Source organism: Natrix helvetica (assembly GCF_964273705.1).
Source record: "Natrix helvetica genome assembly, chromosome: Z".
NCBI lineage: Eukaryota > Metazoa > Chordata > Lepidosauria > Squamata > Natricidae > Natrix > Natrix helvetica.
In genome coordinates, this window is record NC_138554.1 from 108,823,119 (window position 1) to 108,840,561 (window position 17,443).

The window sequence follows — 17,443 nt, forward strand, 5'->3', positions numbered from 1 at the left end:
TCTCTCCTTCCTTTGAGGATCTCTGCTTGGGAAAACCTAAGTAGATGGTCAAAGCTGTTTCTCCTGCTTAGCGGCTCGTCCCCGCGAAAAAGCTAAGCCTGCCGAGAAAATAAGCTGCGGAAGGGAAACGCTTGTTTCCTTATTCGCCCCTGTCTACCGTCTCTTGGCCGGGGTCCACGTCCTCCGATAGCTGCCGCCCCTTCGAGGCCTTGCCAGAACCTACCCCACGTGGGCATGACATTCATTCTTACACGTGGGGTTGGTAGCTCAGATCTCCCGTTAAGCTCTCAAAATAGATGGCAACAACGCCGTGAAAAAAGTTAAGCTCCGTGTTAAAGGCAGCGGGGCATGCACGCCTTTGATTGTTCGGAGGAGCGTCTCTAAGCCTGCATCCCGACCCTCGCGTAGTGGGTCAGGACCTGTGACCAAAGAGCCAGGCCCCACAGAGAAGGAGAGGAGCAAATACCCCCCTAGAAGCTCTCCAAGAGATGATGAGGGCCAAAGGGTAGGATGTCAATAAGAGGCAGATCAAAAAAGGCTGCCGATTCTTGTCACAATACAAGGCTTTCTTTTAAAATCATTTTATAATCTGGGCCATATAATGTTCATGTTTTAGTTTTTGACTTTTGATTATTCTTGTCTGCCACAAAATTGTGCTTATTCACCTGTCAAAGTTATGGCTAGAAAGGCATAAAGAGCACTCCTGTCCGATATCTAAAATTACTTGATCCCATCATTTCATAAATGGTATTCTCTGCCTTTCCTCCTCCTTTGGAAAAAGTGTCATCTTTTTACAGCCTTTGAATTCTTGGTGTTTCCTGTCACTCCAGCACTGCAGTATTCTCCTCTGAATTGAATTAAAGGTGAGGAAGGAAGGAGGGAGAAGGAGAAAAAGGACTTTTACCTGTTTCTCTCAGATTGATTGACTGCCCAATGAATTGGATAAAAGATAAAAGATAAAAATCAAATAAGAGATGGGATATATTTGGAAAAATGGAAGCAGGCGAGTAAGTAGGATATACTGTATAGGCTTAATACTGCTGAAATATATTGCAAATCTATTATGTGCCACATATATATGATTTGCTTTCTACCACTGACTCTTAACATTATTTTATTTAATTATAAGCTGGCTATATAGATAATGACTGGCACTAAGGTTGATTAGATTCCTCTCTTGAAGCAAATATCTATTTGAGTCAGGAATGTAATTCTAACTCCAATTATTCTAATGTTTTAGAATATTGGAATCTTGAATATTTTGGACTATTAGAACTCAAGAGTAGATTCATACAGATATCTCTCTTTTCCATTTTGAAATCTTGGGTGGTTGTATGGATAGTTGGTTGGTTTTTTTCTTAGCTATATTTAATTTATATAGTTACGTTTCATCTGATCACTGACTGGAATTAGTATCATCTGTCTATCCATGTCCCATCAGAATTAAGCCTGAAATATACGAGAGTTTATGGCAAAAGTGGATTATACAGTGCAGCCACTTGGGGGCAGGAGAATACCTTCTCCCAGCTTTGTCAAACCTAAACAAAGAACATTTTTAGAGCCATTTTACTGTTTTTAGGAGTACTTGATTTTATGAAGTAATTATCTCACTTGCTCTCTGTTTCCTCTTGTACAGCTGCTACAAAACATCTATACCCTACGTGGTAGAAAATTTCAGAACTCACTCTTACGGAAATTACTGTACTCCCAGGATGAAAAACAGTGCTTCTGTTAGGAAGTTAGGGAACATTACAGAATGCTGGTACTGCATTTCCATACAGCTGATACTTCTGTATTTACGTTTTGTTTATTTACTTTTTGGGATAGGTGGAAAGCTGGACCTGACCTATTTTTGATCACCACATTGCTGCTATAGAGCTCTTGGTTTCTGGTCACCTCCCATATATAGCCCTGACTTGACCTCTGTAGTTTTAAATACATTTTGAGTCATTTCTTTAATAGTGCAACTCACACATACTTTGAGAGTCAGGAAGCCCAAGTATAATGCTGAAAATCAGATGATTGAAATAAAAGCTATACCTAACTTCAGTTTTTGTCAGCATATATTTTGTTATTTAGTTTGTTTATTTATTTATTTCTCTGATTTTTGGTAGGTTTACATTCCACCTTTTCTCTAGGAGTTCAGTAAGGCATACTTACACATTTTCCCAGAATTAATCCTAATTTACATAGTGATTTGTCCTGTACCAAAAAATATGTTCCTACGCTTTATTGGATAGGGGACACTTCCAAAGAGGCATTCTAACTCCCTGAAATCCGCAAACTCTCTGAAGCATCTGTCTTCATTACTATTTTTTGCAGCGATCATTCCCTTCAATCAATCACCAATCCTTCCAATTGACCAACAGAAGAGTGCCAAATTTGGCATTTAGCATTGCCCTAGTTTCATGTTTATCACTGCTCTGTTGCAGAATGGGACAACTCACCTCAGCCAACTCTCCATGGCCAATTTACCACGCCATCTCGCCAAGGGACGATTCAACAATTCAATTTAATTATTTAAAATAATTTAAAAATTATTTTAATTTTTGTCATTCACATTTTATTTTGTTCCTCCTTTGGCATCCTTGCTTTAACTATTCAACTATTTCTTTGATGTTAACGCAACTCTTGTTCTACGTTGAGTTGTCCATGGTGGGTTGTTGTAGACACGCTTTGTTGTGCTTTTTTTTTTAAGGAAGGAGAAATGGGTCATTTAATTTAAAAAGCAAAACTAAGGAACACTTAATTTTTAAAAAGCATGGTAAAATATCAAAGTGGCTGCCTTAGCAGCAGAGTGGTGGGAGGAAATTAAGAGTTCTTGCTGATGAGAAGCAGCCCATATTTCAGTTCCAGCATTAATATTGCAAAACTATATAATGCTGGAAGTTAAGCTAATTGACTGCAGAGAATACTAATGCTGTAAAAATATACAGGCTAAGTCAGTACCAATGTTAGATCAGCAAAAATGTCTCATGGAGGAACCATGGGTTTGGGGGGGTGCACTTTATATTAGCAGATTTTTGACTAATGGTAAAGTTGATTATGTTACTGGACAATAAAGCGACTGGTTCAAATGGTGAGTAACACTAATTAAATTTCCTTTCTCTCCTGGACACAATGATATACACATTCTCTGGTGCACTGCTTGGAGTGTCCAAGCAAGGGTTAAATTCTGTCCCACTGCCCAAGGACTGGATTGAAAATCTTTGGCCACACCCTCTGGCTCCTTCCATCCTCAGTTTTTCAATTCAGTCCAAAGCCCATTGGACGTATTTAACAGCCTTATCTGACAAAAGTTCAATCACTATTTTCCTTAGCTTAGATTTTTATCGTTTTACCTTCCTTTTATTTCAATTAGCTAGCCTTCCTTACTATAGCTTTGTTTGCCTTGTCCTGAGAAGCCAGATTCGCTCCGGACGGAGCGGCGTGCTTCTCAGCCTCCCGGGTGGCTCGTCACCTCTGCGGTGCCGCCACCCAGCTGATCTTCACCGACGGGACTGTCGGAAGCTTCAGTGGCCCGTCCAGCATTCGGGAGGTATTTCCAGCATCTCCAGAAGCCGTGTGACAAGGGATCGAACAGGAGCGACCATTTCCCTGCCGCAGCCGAGCCACGTGTTCTCACTGGCGTGGCCATCTTGGGAAGCGGCAGCGGCCATTTGGTAGGCGTTTTTTTCCACTGAATTGCCGTCCATTGCTGCCGGACCCAGCAGATCTACTCCTCCCTACAGCAGTTTCGGTCAAGTGCTTGGGCATTTGGAGGCCTTGGCAACTACCATCTTCCACAGCCCTTTTCCCCTACCAATAGCAAGCTCTACCTACCAGGCCCAACAGAGCCCTGCCCCTTCTCCTGACCACAGCGCCTCAGCCTCTGCAAGTGTGTGGGCGGAATCACCATCTGCCTCCAGGCCCAAGATCTCCTCAGGTTCAGCTGTCGGTAGCTTGAGCAGCATGGACATGGATTCCATTGTTGAAGCTCCTGAACAAGGGCCCTCCACTGGGGAAGATAGTCCCTATAACAGAAGGGCAGGCAGGGCACCCAGGGAAGCTATAAGGGGGATTGGCAGGCGTCCTTATTCCAGGAAGGAGTCGGCCGGACAGGATAAAGTGGATGCCAGGTGCCAAAAAGCCCTAGAGGCAATTTGAGAGTGTGCAGAGGCAAATCACCACAGTGGCTCAAGTCCATCGTGTGGATCCACCTCAGTCTCTGGAGCCAGGGTCTTTCCCAACCTGCCCCTCCCCCATTCTGAGGGAACAACAGGAGTTCTCCTTAGACCAATCATCTGGAGGGTCCAGGTCCCCTTCCCTTTCTATTGGTGGGGGTGCAGATCTGCTTGACTGTGGGATAGGGGAGGAGGAGGAGGATTCTCCCCTCCCCCTCCTTCTGCGCCCTGTAGGCCGGCCTCAAGTTCTACTTCCAGGGCGTGGACATGAGGGAGGTGATTGCTTCCATGATATCCCAGGGCATTGCCCAGGGCCTTAAGGAACGTGCTGAAAAATCAGGCCAGGGTCACAAGAGCAAGTCTAAGACTCCAAGACCCTCCTCACCTCCTCCCTTGGTGGTTAGTGCTGAATAAATCTCGGAGGGGGAGGATCTAGCTGAACCAGATCTATCTGAGGATGAGGGTCTAGTAACTGATAAGCCCACCTTTACTGGCCTGTTCAAACCTTCGTTATTTAAGTCTATATTATATAAGGCAAAAGTCATTACTCACCAGGAGGCGACCTCCACCTCCAGGTGTCTACAGACCTTATGTCAGCATTCCAAATATGCAGAATTAAATCAGAGTCCAAGGCAGAGCTATCCTTAAAGTTCCAATTTAATAAGACAGACATGTTGACAACAAACTGTGGAATGTGTTGTCATTCTTTTCTAGAAGCCCAAGGTCATCTTTTGTCTTCGCACCTCTGCACCTGACCAGAACCATCTGGGTGGAGATGCCAGCGTAGCCGAAGAAGATTGGACCATGTGATGGATTTATTGGTGTGTGTATAAGATCATGAACTTTCAACTGGGTGAATCCCAGGAAGCTTTAGATTTGGGATTCCACAGATGTGCCAACATGCCTGTCTTATTAAATTGGAACTTTAAGGATAGCTCTGCCTTGGACTCTGATTTAATTCTGCATGATATTTGGAACGCTGACACCTTGCTGACCCCAGTGGGGGATTGTTTGATGAGACCATCCAAGCTCAGGACCTGGTGCCTGTGCCCAAGTTATTCAAGGACATTGTGCAATGTCAGTGGGTTCGGCCAGGGACCTGGGCGACCCTGGGGGGTAATGACAAGTGGCTTTATGCCGTAGAGTCTGGCATGGAAGATCTAAAATTGCTAGAGGTTGATGCTCCGGTGGCGGCCCTGACTTCTAATTCTATTCTTCCCCCAGATCTCTTGGAAGGGCTCAAGGCGGAAGATAAGAGAACGGAAAGGGCCTGTCGTATGCGCACCAGGCTTTGGCGTAGGCCATTAGGGCCTCCTTCTTTAGCAGGGCTTCCATTGCCTGGTTACGCCTACTGCTCACTTGTATTCCCCAAAGGAATACCAGGCTCCGCCAACATGTTAACAAAATAATGGCGGCAGCCTAATACACCACAGATGCATCTCTTAATGCGGGAAAGTTTGCTTCCAGAGCAAACTAACATCACCTCCCGCTGGCTCTTATGGCTCCGCCATTGGAACACGGATATGAGATCTAAATGGAAGCTTGCGTCTGCTCCCTTCAAGGGTAGCAAGTTGTTTGGGAATGCCTTAGACTCTGTCCTTATTGAAAATAAGGACAATCGGAAGGTTATGCCTTCCGTTTCGCGTAAACCGGACCACAGAATCTCTTCCTTTCGGAAGCAGTTCTTTCAAGCCACTGATTTGCAACCAATTCCTCTTCCAATTCCTTCTCCTTCCAACACCCATTGGAAGGCTAACAAGCCATTCCGCTGCAACAAATGACCACCAGTCACATACTCCTATAGGGGGTCAGCTTCAACTGTTTGCAGACCGTTGGGAAACGATCTCGTCAGATGCATGGGTACTGGAAACAGTGAGGCTCGGCCTCATCCTAGAGTTCATTTCCCTTCCCCCCGTAATTTCATTTGTTGTCCCATCCCCAAGTGTGCCATCAAGAGGGGGCTCATGAAGACAGAGATTCGTCATCTGACAGAAATAAGGGTCATAGAACTGGTTCCCCTGGGACAGGAGAGGAAGGGGTACTACTCCATTCTCTTCCTGGTCCCCAAAAGCTCAGAAGGGTGGAGGGTGATCTTGGACTTGAAGAAACTAAACTACCATCTTGCCTACAAGAAGTTCAAGATGCAGTCCAGCAGTGACGTGCAGTCAGGTGAGGCAAGTGAGGCACAGCCTCACCTCTCATCATGAAAAAAAAAACATATGAGAGCTTGCTGTGAGGTTTTAGCGCGCTCAGCCTCTCAGGCAACAACTGAGGCGAGACTGAGCTAGCTGCTGATGACTCTGCTTAACTGTTAAAAAAAGGCTCAACCCTCTTGGAAGGAATAACCCGGCTTGGCTCCCGCTTCGTCTCTCCTGCCTCTTCGCTTCTCCGTTCAGTCATTGGGCGGCAGATCGAAAGCGGGAGCCAAGCCGGGTTATTCCTTCCAAGAGGCAACTTTCCCATTGAATGACTCGCTGTCCTAGACTCAAGGAGACCCTCTCTGCAGTCCCTCTCGTCTGGCCGGGATGCTAGCGAGAGTGTTGGACTGGAGGAAGGAGGGATACATTCTCTCTCTCTCTCTCTCAAATGGCAAATCCGAGCAGCCGCTGCTGGGAGCCCATCACACACGTTCAGGTAGGGGGGGGGGTTCTGAAGGCGTGCAAGAAAGCCCCCCCCCATTGCCCGAATGTATGTGACGGGCTCCCAGCAGCGGCTACTCGGATTTGCCATTTGTGTGTGTGTGTGTGTGTGAGAGAGAGAGAGAGAGAGAGAGAGAGAGAGTCTAGGACAGCGAGTCATTCAATGGGAAAGTTGCCTCTTGGAAGGAATAACCTGGCTTGGCTCCCGCTTCGTCTCTCCTGCCTCTTCGCTTCTCCGTTCAGTCGTTGGGCGGCAGATCGAAAGCGGGAGCCAAGCCGGGTTATTCCTTCCAAGAGGCAACTTTCCCATTGAATGACTCGCTGTCCTAGACTCGAGGAGACCCTCTCTGCAGTCCCTCTCATCTGGCCAGGATGCCAGCGAGAGTGTTGGACTGGAGGAAGGAGGGATACATTCTCTCTCTCTCTCTCTCTCTCTCAAATGGCAAATCCGAGCAGCCGCTGTTGGGAGCCCATCACACACGTTCAGGCAGGGGGGGGGGTTCTGAAGGTGTGCAAGAAAGCCCCCCCCCCATTGCCCGAATGTATGTGACGGGCTCCCAGCAGCGGCTACTCAGATTTGCCATTTGTGTGTGTGTGTGTGTGTGTGTGTGTGAGAGAGAGAGAGAGAGAGAGAGAGAGAGAGAGAGAGTCTAGGACAGCGAGTCATTCAATGGGAAAGTTGCCTCTTGGAAGGAATAACCCGGCTTGGCTCCCGCTTCGTCTCTCCTGCCTCTTCGCTTCTCCGTTCAGTCGTTGGGCGGCAGATCGAAAGCGGGAGCCAAGCCGGGTTATTTCTTCCAAGAGGCAACTTTCCCATTGAATGACTCGCTGTCCTAGACTCGAGGAGACCCTCTCTGCAGTCCCTCTCGTCTGGCCGGGATGCCAGCGAGAGTGTTGGACTGGAGGAAGGAGGGATACATTCTCTCTCTCTCTCTCTCTCAAATGGCAAATCCGAGCAGCCGCTGCTGGGAGCCCATCACACACGTTCAGGCAGGGGGGGGGTTCTGAAGGCGTGCAAGAAAGCCCCCCCCCCCATTGCCCGAATGTATGTGACGGGCTCCCAGCAGCGGCTACTCGGATTTGCCATTTGTGTGTGTGTGTGTGTGTGAGAGAGAGAGAGAATCTAGGACAGCGAGTCATTCAATGGGAAAGTTGCCTCTTGGAAGGAATAACCCGGCTTGGCTCCCGCTTTCGATCTGCCGCCCTAGAGGGACTGCAGAGAGGGTTGCCTCGAGTCTAGGGCAGTGAGGCATTCGATGGGAAAGTTCCCTCTTCCTCCGCCCAGCCCTCCTTTGCTTAGGCTTCTTTGTCAAGAAGTGGCTTTTGGGGCTAATGGGAGAGGGAGAGGGAGAGGGAGAGAGAGAGAGAGAGAGAGAGAGAGAGAGAGAGAGAGAGAGAGAGCTTCTGAAGGCATGCAAGAAAGCCCCCCCCCATTGCCCGAACGTATGTGACAGGATTCTCTCTCTCTCTCTCTCTCTCTCTCTCACACACACACACACACACACACAAACACACAAACACACAAACACAAAAATGGCAAATCTGAGTAGCTGCTGCTGGGAGCCCATCACATACATTTGGGCAATGGGGGGGGGCTTTCTTGCATACCTTCAGAAGCTTTCTGAAGGCGTGCAAGAAAGCCCCCCCCCATTGCCCGAATGTATGTGACGGGATTCACTCTCTCTCTCTCTCTCTCCCATTCACTCTCTCTCTCTCTTCACTCTCCTCTCCCATTAGCCCCAAAAGCCGCTTCTTGACAAAGAAGCCTAAGCAAAGGAGGGCTGGGCGGAGGAAGAGGGAACTTTCCCATCGAATGACTCACTGCCCTAGACTCGAGGCGACCCTCTCTGCAGTCCCTCTAGTCTGGCCCCCCCATTGCCCGAATGTATGTGACGGGCTCCCAACAGCGGCTGCTCAATTTGCCATTTGTGTGTGTGTGTGAGAGAGAGAGAGAGTGTGTGTATCCCTCCTTCCTTCGCTGGCGAGAGTGAGGGACTGCAGAGAGGGTCACCAAACCAATTTCGAAATCATTCTTTATTCCAAATGCGCACAAAAAGCATCCGCGATCAGTGGAAAAGAGCACTAGGTAGCTGGAACGCAAACACAAATCTACACAGCTGTCTTTTCCAGCTTTTCGTGCGCATTTGGAATAAAGAATGATTTCGAAATTGGTTTGGCGAGGCGGGCGGAGTTGCGGTTCTCAGTGGAAGCTACGGGCAGCCGAGGCTCCGACAAGAGCGAGGTGCACATGGCAGGGGCGGAAGATAGCCCGCAGCTACCCCCTCCTTTCCTTCCTGTCGCTCTCGGCTGGAGCCAACCTCGCCGGCCCTTCCAGAGCCGGAGCGGGATGGAGCGAAGAAAAAGGGGCGGAAGCGCAAACAAGAGCTCGGGGCGACAAAGCGGACTTTTCCTTGTTGCACGCAAAACGCCGCTTTGGTGGGAAACCGCTCGCCGTTCTTGCGCGCCTCTCCAGCCACCGCCTTGGAAGTGAGTCGTGCGGACGGAGCTTTGGGGCTGAGGAGAGAGACAGGGACGGAGGGAGCGGGGGGAGAGGAGCCGGCCCCTTCACCCCCCCAGGCAATGAGGAAAGCTTTCCCGAAATGGGGGGGTATCACGGGAAATAAAAAGGGTGCGTGCTGGGGGGGACGAAGGAGGCTTTGGCGTGCCTTAGAGGTGGGCGGGAAAGCAACGAAAGGGGCAGCGAGGGCGGGCGGTGGCTGCAGGCGGCAAGGCTTGAGCGGGGTGAAAGCGCAGCCCCTTACGTTGCTTTCCCATTCACCCTGCTGAAGCCTTGCCCGAGGGAGCTGGGGATCGGGCTTTGGGTTGGTGGGAGACCTTGAAGGAGTGGGGGGGGAAGGGACTGGCGCCGGTGGAGGAAGCAATGCTACGCGGATCAGTGCACTCCGCGGTCCTCTTAATGTTCACTCAGGAAGGCGGAGAATGGGACCACATGTGCTGCACAGTGGTGGGTTTCTGCCGGATCGCACCAGATCGCGCGATCCGGTTGGTTAATGAACCCGGAAGTAATTTCCTGCCCCGCCCCCTTGGCATTTTTTGCATCGGGGCTGACTCCCTGCCGCCACCGCTGAGCTACCTCATGTTCCTTGTCTTCTGGCTGCGGCCCCACTCCGTGGAAAACATAGGCGCAATTACAGCCCGGAGCAGGAGCAAAGCCCCTTTCCCAACTGGCCCTTTCTCCCTCGGAAGGCTTCGGAAGGAAGCTTCTGCAGAAGCCTGGGCGAGTGACATGTTCCCGCCTTTACGAAGTCTCCGAGGCTGTAATTTTCTGAGCTGTGCGCACCCGCCTGTTTTCCACGGCGTGGAGCAGCAGCGAGGCTCTGCGCAGCCAGCGATGATTCCGGAGGCCATCAGTGGGGAGCAGGGTCCCCTCTCACGTTCCTCATCTTCCCGGATGGCCCCCGGAGTCATTACCGGCCGCGCAGAGCCTCACTGCTGTTCCACGCCGTGGAAAACATAGGCGCAATTACAGCCCGGAGCAGGAGTAAAGCCCCTTTCCCAACTGGCCCTTCCTCCCTCGGAAGGTTTCGGGGGGAAGCTTCTGCAGAAGCCCGGGCGAGTGACAACAAGTTCCCCCCGTTACAAAGTCTCTGAGGCTGTAATTTTCTGAGCTGTTTGCGCGCGCGCCTGTTTTCCACAGCGTGGAGCAGCAGCGAGGCTCTGCGCGGCCAGCGATGATTCCGGAGGCCATCAACGGTCCCCCTCGTGTTCCTCATCTTCCCGGATGGTCTCCAGAGTCATTGCCGGCCACGCAGAACCTCGCCGCTGCTCCACGCCGTGGAAAACAGGCGCGCACGCGCACAGCTCAGAAAATTACAGCCTCAGAGACTTCGTAACCCTGATCCTGCAACAATGGTGTATGACAGTGATGGCGAACCTTTTTTGGCTCGGGTGCCACAAGTGGGGGGAGCGCAGGGGGTCGCACATTACATTATGGGTGTGGCATGCCCACACACGACCCCCCTGCGCTCCCCCCCACTTGTGGCACCCGAGCCAAAAAAGGTTCGCCATCGCTGTCATACACCATTGTTGCAGGATCAGGGCACATGCTATGTTATTTCAATATGCATTTTAGTGGATACAGTTTATTAGTTTGACACAGAAAAGCATATCACTTGGCAAGTAATAAAAAAGCAATGTGGATGAACTTGATATTAACAACATTCTTAGATATCATACAATACTTTTTTTTTCTACTGGAGACAATGGGATCCTATTTCAAGAGGGAAGTATCACATAAAGTTGCAACACAGAATGTACCTCAACATCATGCCAACCAAGTACTGCCTATAATTATATTGCTCCAAACTAGTTTTAGGTTGATTGAAAAAATATTTAAGTCCCTGTATTTGATCAGTTGTATAGATTTGTTTGAAAGGAAAAAGAAGCTCTTTATTTCCAGAGGCTGTTGGAAATTTACCTTTTCCTCTGAAAGACCTTTTTAGTTGTGTGTCTGAATCCTGTTACTGCCAAGGACACATAATGTCAAGCAAAGTTCAAAATACAAGTAACTGGTTTGTTTTCCTGAAGCTTTTGTTTGAATCATATACATTTCTCCCTTATTGGCAGATAATTCAAGTTATTCACAAACAGATGGTGCTTGTATATATAAACAAGCAATACAGGAACGCAGGAAGCTGCCGTCTTCCAAATCAAACCATTCTAGTAGAATACTGTATCATGACTTGCAGAGACTCCTCAAGATTTTAAGCAGGTAATTTCCCAACTTTATTTGACAATGCCTGGAATTAAACCTCAAACCTTCTGCATTCAAAACGTACAATACATCTTTGATCTAGAGCCTAAATTCTAGGCTGTTTCCTTCCCCTTTTTTGAGAAAAATGTTGGTAGGGATTGTTTTTCATATTCTGATCATGCTTAGCAAGAGTCAATGGAGCATCTCTTGAACTTTGGGAATGAGAAGGCCATTACTCACCTAAATGCCAAGTAGTAAGCTTTAAGAGGCATTTCACTTTCCATGGCTGGATTCAGAAACCAGTTCTTAACTAATAACTTTTTTTTCCTTTCATTCTTGACAACCCATACAACTGATAGCTTGAATGACAATGCTATTTCAAACTTTCAAAGAAAACAAGTGCAAAGATAAATTAGACTTATTCCCATGTAGAAGAAGAGCCATGTTTTGAAATAGAGGGCAATAAATTCACTAGCCAATTATCCAACAGAGTAGCCATTAAACATATTGTCTTCATGAAGAGATGCCATCTGAATTAAGGAAGAATGGTTCCTGAACCGGTAAGAGGCAAATCAAGTTGAACAGAGAGGCTAGTGACGCCAAAATTCAGAGTTCGTTTCCCATAGCAGAGAGATTTGCCTCCTTCACATTTAGCATCTGGAGAATCGGAAGGCACCTTCACATATATTTGGCCCTAGGGCAGTGATGGCGAACCTATGGCACACGTGCCACAGGTGGCATGCGGAGCCAATTGTCAGGGCACACGAGGCGCTGCCCTGTCAGCTGGCCAGCGCGCATGCGCGTGCTGGCAAGCTGAGTTCACCCTTTTTAAAGCCATTTTTCGCCCTCCCCAGGCTCCAGAGGCTTTATAGGAGCCTGGGGAGGGGGAAAAGAGCCTCTATCCCCCGGGAGGCCCTCATGAGCATCCCTGAGGCCTCCGGAGCACAAAAAACCGGCCCTATGGGCAAACCGGAAGTTCAGGAACGGACTTCCAGTTTGCTCGGAGGGTCGTTTTGATTGCTCCTGAGGCTTCAGAGAAGTCTCCTGAAGGTCCCTGAAGCCTTCAGAGGGCTCAAAACGACCCTCCGAGCAAACCGGAAGTGACTTATGGTTTGCTCGGAAGGTCATTTTGAGCGCTCCGAAGGCTTCAGGGAAGCCTCCTGAAGGTCCCTGAAGCCTTTGGAGTGCGTAAAACGACCCCCCGAGCAAACCGGAAGTGACTTACAGTTTTCTCGGAGGGTCGTTTTGACTGCTCCGGAGGCTTCAGGGAAGCCTCCTGAAGATCCCTGAAGCCTTCGAAGCAGTCAAAATGACCCTCCAAGCAAACCGGAAGTGACTTCCAGTAGCTCGGAGGGTCATTTTGACTGCTTCGGGGGCTTCAGGGAAGCCTCCCGAAGGTCCCTGAAGCCTCTGGAGGGCTTCCGGGGGCAGGGAGGCTGTTTTCGCCCTCCCTGTGCTCCTATAAAGCCTCTGGAGCTGGGGAGGGCAAAAAAAGCATGCAAAAATGGGGGGATCGCACCTCTGTTATATGTTAATACTGATCTCAGTTCAGGGAATGTATTGAAAACAGTTTTGTTCATCAGAATCAGGAAATGTTAGCTTCATGGTTTATTTACTGTAAGGTTAAAGACTCATTCAGGATAATGAATAAACTCTTCAGAAAGAACATTTCCCCAAAAACTTAGTTAATATTAAGCATCTCCAATAAGCATATAATCTTCATTGATAGTTGTATAGTAGTAAAGAAATGGAAGAGCTGAAATTCTAAAAAGGAAGGGCTCTGTGGTACTTTTTTTCTGCTCCCACTTTTTTTAATAGTGGTTATTCAAATCAAATCAAATCAAATTTTATTTGATTAGCCGCAACCCTCTCCCGAAGGACTCGGGGCGGCGTACAGTCAAAAAGATAAAATACACATAGGACACACATACATACGAAAAAACAAGGACAATTACATTTGTGCATGGAGGAGAGTAGACCTGCAAGTGAAAGACAATAAACACAGCTAAAAACACAGTTAAAACACAGTTTAAAATCCCCTAAATAAAATTGCTGAATTAAAAACCCCTCAGGAGCGTAACGAAGTTATGGTTGGGCCAGGCCAGATATTTGAAAAAGGTGGGTCTTGAGCTTAACACGGAAGGAGCGGAGGTCTGTAGTGGTCCTAATATCCGGGGGGAGGTCATTCCACAGGGCTGGGCCCGCCACAGAGAAGGCTCTGCTCCTAGGCGCCGCCCCATGACATTGTCTAGTGGACGGCACCTGGAGAAGTCCCTCTCTGTGCGAGCGAATAGGTCGTAGGGATGTATGGGGCAGAATACGGTCCCGGAGGTAACTAGGTCCTGAGCCATGGAGCGCTTTAAAGATCGTAATCAAAACCTTGAAACGCACTCGATAGACCACAGGAAGCCAGTGCAGCTCGCGCAGGTGTGGTGTCACGTGGGAGTACCTGGTGCTCCCCATAATCACCCGCGCGGCCGCATTCTGGACCAACTGTAGTCTCCGAGTGCATTTCAAGGGAAGCCCCATGTAGAGAGCGTTACAGTAGTCCAGGCGAGACGTCACCAGCGCATGGGTGACTGTGCGTAGAGCGTCCCGGTCCAATAGGGGGCGCAATTGGCGCACCAGGCGAACCTGATGGAACGCCCCCCTGGCCACAGCTGTCACATGTTCATCCATGGACAGCTTGGCATCCAGGAGGACGCCCAAATTGCGCGCCTGCTCCACGGGGGCAAGTTGAATGCCCCCAATGGCCAGAGATGGAATTATCTGGTTGAACCGGGGAGCCGGGACCCACAGCCACTCCGTCTTGGAAGGGTTGAGCCTGAGTCGGTTGTCATCCATCCAGACCCGTACGGCTTCCACACACCGGGACATCACTTCGACGGCCTCGTTGGGGTGGTTCGGGGTGGAAATGTACAGCTGAGTATCATCAGCGTACAGGTGGTATCCCACCCCAAAACCACGGATGATCTCACCCAGCGGCTTCATGTATGTGTTGAACAGGAGTGGCGAGAGGACCGACCCCTGTGGCACCCCACAGATGAGGGGGCTTAGGGTCGACCTCTGCTCTCCTGCCAACACACGTTGCGTCCTGCCGGAGAGGTAGGAGCCGAACCACCGCAAGACGGTGCCCCGGATCCCCAACCCCTCCAGTCGGTGCAACAGGATACCATGGTCGATGGTATCAAAAGCCGCCGAGAGGTCTAATAGGACCAGGATAGAGGAACAGCCCCTATCTCTGGCCCTCCAGAGATCGTCTACCAACGCGACCAAGGCCGTCTCAGTGCTGTGCCCAGGGCGAAAGCCGGACTGGCGCGGGTCTAGATAATTATTCTCCTCCAGATGTCGTGGAAACTGAGAAGCCACCACACTCTCCACAACCTTCGCCAAAAAGGGAAGGTTGGAGACAGGACGATAATTGACCAGCTCCATAGGGTCCAGGGAAGGCTTCTTGAGCAAGGGTCTCACCACCGCCTCTTTCAAGGCGGCCGGGAGAGACCCCTCACCCAACGAAGCGTTCACTAGGTCCAGGAGCCAGTCGCATGTAACCTCCCAGGATGCCAGTACAAGCCAGGAGGGACACGGGTCCAACAAACATGTGGTAGGTCGCAGTCGCCCACGCAATCTGTCCAAATCCTCGATGACAACCAAGTCAAACTCCTCCCAAAAAGGTTTCTCAAGACTCGCCACTGGCGTCTCGACTGGGCCACTGAAGGGGACCCAATCCTTCCGGATTTGAGCGACTTTATCCTGCAGGTATTTCCCAAACTCCTCTGCCCTGCCCTGTAAAGGGGCCTCCCGTGGCCTCTGAAACAGAAGGGAGCGGGACACCCGAAACAGGGCGGCAGGGCGGTTCTCTGCGGATGCAATGAGAGCGGCACAATATTGACGTTTGGCCGTTCTCAATGCCACTAGGTACGTCCTTAATGGGCTCGTACCTGTGCTCGGTCAAGTTCGGTTCGGGAGGATCTCCAACGACTCTCTAGGCATCTCTTGCGGCGCTTCATCACCCTTAGCTCCTCGGTAAACCAAGGGGCCAGGGTGGATCGTTGCCGCCGGAGAGGCCGCAAAGGCGCCACCCGGTTCAAGGCCCCGGTAGTCGCATTATTCCACGCGGTCACCAGGTCCTCTACCCGGGGGCGGGTCAGGGCTGCAGGAGGTGGCCCAAGCTCCGTCTGGAACCTGTCTGGTTCCATCAAGCGCCTGGGGCGGAACCATCTAGTGTTCTCCGGTTCCGCCTCCCCGCGGCGAGGAGTAGCACCAGGGAAGTCAAGACGGAGGAGTGAGTGATCTGACCATGACAGAGGAGTGATGGTTAAATTCACTCCTCCCAGATCACTCAACCACTGGCGAGAGACAAAGACAAGGTCCAAGGTGTGACCTCCCTCGTGTGTCGGGCCCTGAATCATTTGAGTCAGGTCCATGGCTATCATGGAAGCCATGAACTCCCGAGCCCCCTCTGATGCTTCTCCCACCGACGGCAGGTTAAAATCCCCCATCACTAAAAGTTTGGGGGTCTCAACCGCCACCGATGAGATCAGCTCGAGGAGCTCAGGCAGGGTCGCTGATGTATGGCGGGGAGCCAGGTATACTATCAGCAAGCCCATCTGCCTCCTAGGGCCCCATTTCACAACCAGGGATTCACATCCGGACGTCTGTAGCACAGTGGACTCCCTCGGCTCTAAATCCTCCCGGATGATCACTGCTACCCCACCGCCCCTTCCCCGGGCCCGGGGCTGGTGAAATGCTTGGTAACCTGGTGGGCACATTTCCACGAGGGGTAACCCTCCCTCGTGGCCCAACCAGGTTTCCGTTATTCCCGCGAGGTCCGGCTCCCCCTCCAAAATCAGATCGTGAATGAGGGGGGCCTTATTGACAACGGACCTCGCATTGCATAACAACAGCCTCAGGCCCTGGGCCTGCAGATCCTGACCACCTAGAACGCGGGGGTTGGTACAAGCGACCGGGTGTAACCAGCACCCACGGTCTCCCAACCGACTACGGGTTGTTAGTCTGTCCTCGCATCTGCCCCTCCCTACGACTGTTGGAATCACGAAGCCCTGTATGGGAATGATATCCTCTCCCCCCTCCTCCTCTCTGCTCCTTCTGCTCAAGACCTCGCCTGGTGACCTGGCTCCGTCATCGCTCCTGATCTGGCCCACCCCCCCCCAACCCCTAAACCCCTAAAAGAATTTAAAAAACATTTCACTAAAAACCCCCTAAGTCTCCGCTTCCTCCACCTCTCGGGATTAAGAAATCCGTCATCAAGGTGGGCCCTAGAAAGGGCGGAGGGCCACACCTGCGAGAGGGGTGATTCCCGCAGTAGGATAAGGTCTAGCCTGGAATACATATGCTGTTAAAAAGTTCATTAGGGCCTAGGCTCTGTGCTGCAGATGGTATGATCGTATGCCATAGTCCAGTAAAATTGTAACAGCCGGGTATCAGTATAAAAAGTCATCCAGTCCAAGATGAGGGGGGGGGTAATGATGATAATAAGATGGTCAAGTGCCGGTCGCTAAGTGGGGGCTAGTAGGTGGTCAGTGGTGGATGGCGAGGGGTAGATGGATTTTGCTTGATAATGGGGAGGGGCAGATGGTCAGTCAGATGAAAATAGGGCGGTAAAAACCTCCAGGCGTGCACGGATGAAAAGCAGGGGCAGCTGTTAGTCCAAAAGTCAGCAGGGGGGGGGGAATAAACGGAACAGTCAAGGAGGTGGCTGGCAGGGGAAGAAGCTCTCCTGCCAAGTCTGATGATAAACCTCCTGCCAATAAACCTATTCCTTTCTCTTTGCAGCAAAATGCAGTAGGTAATATAATCTGAAGAAACTATATTTGCCTTCAAATATGTAGTTCTCCTCGAGGCTCAAAAATTTTCTTTTATCCTTTGTACATTGAGAACATCTTGACAGCAAAATCCAAATTCTC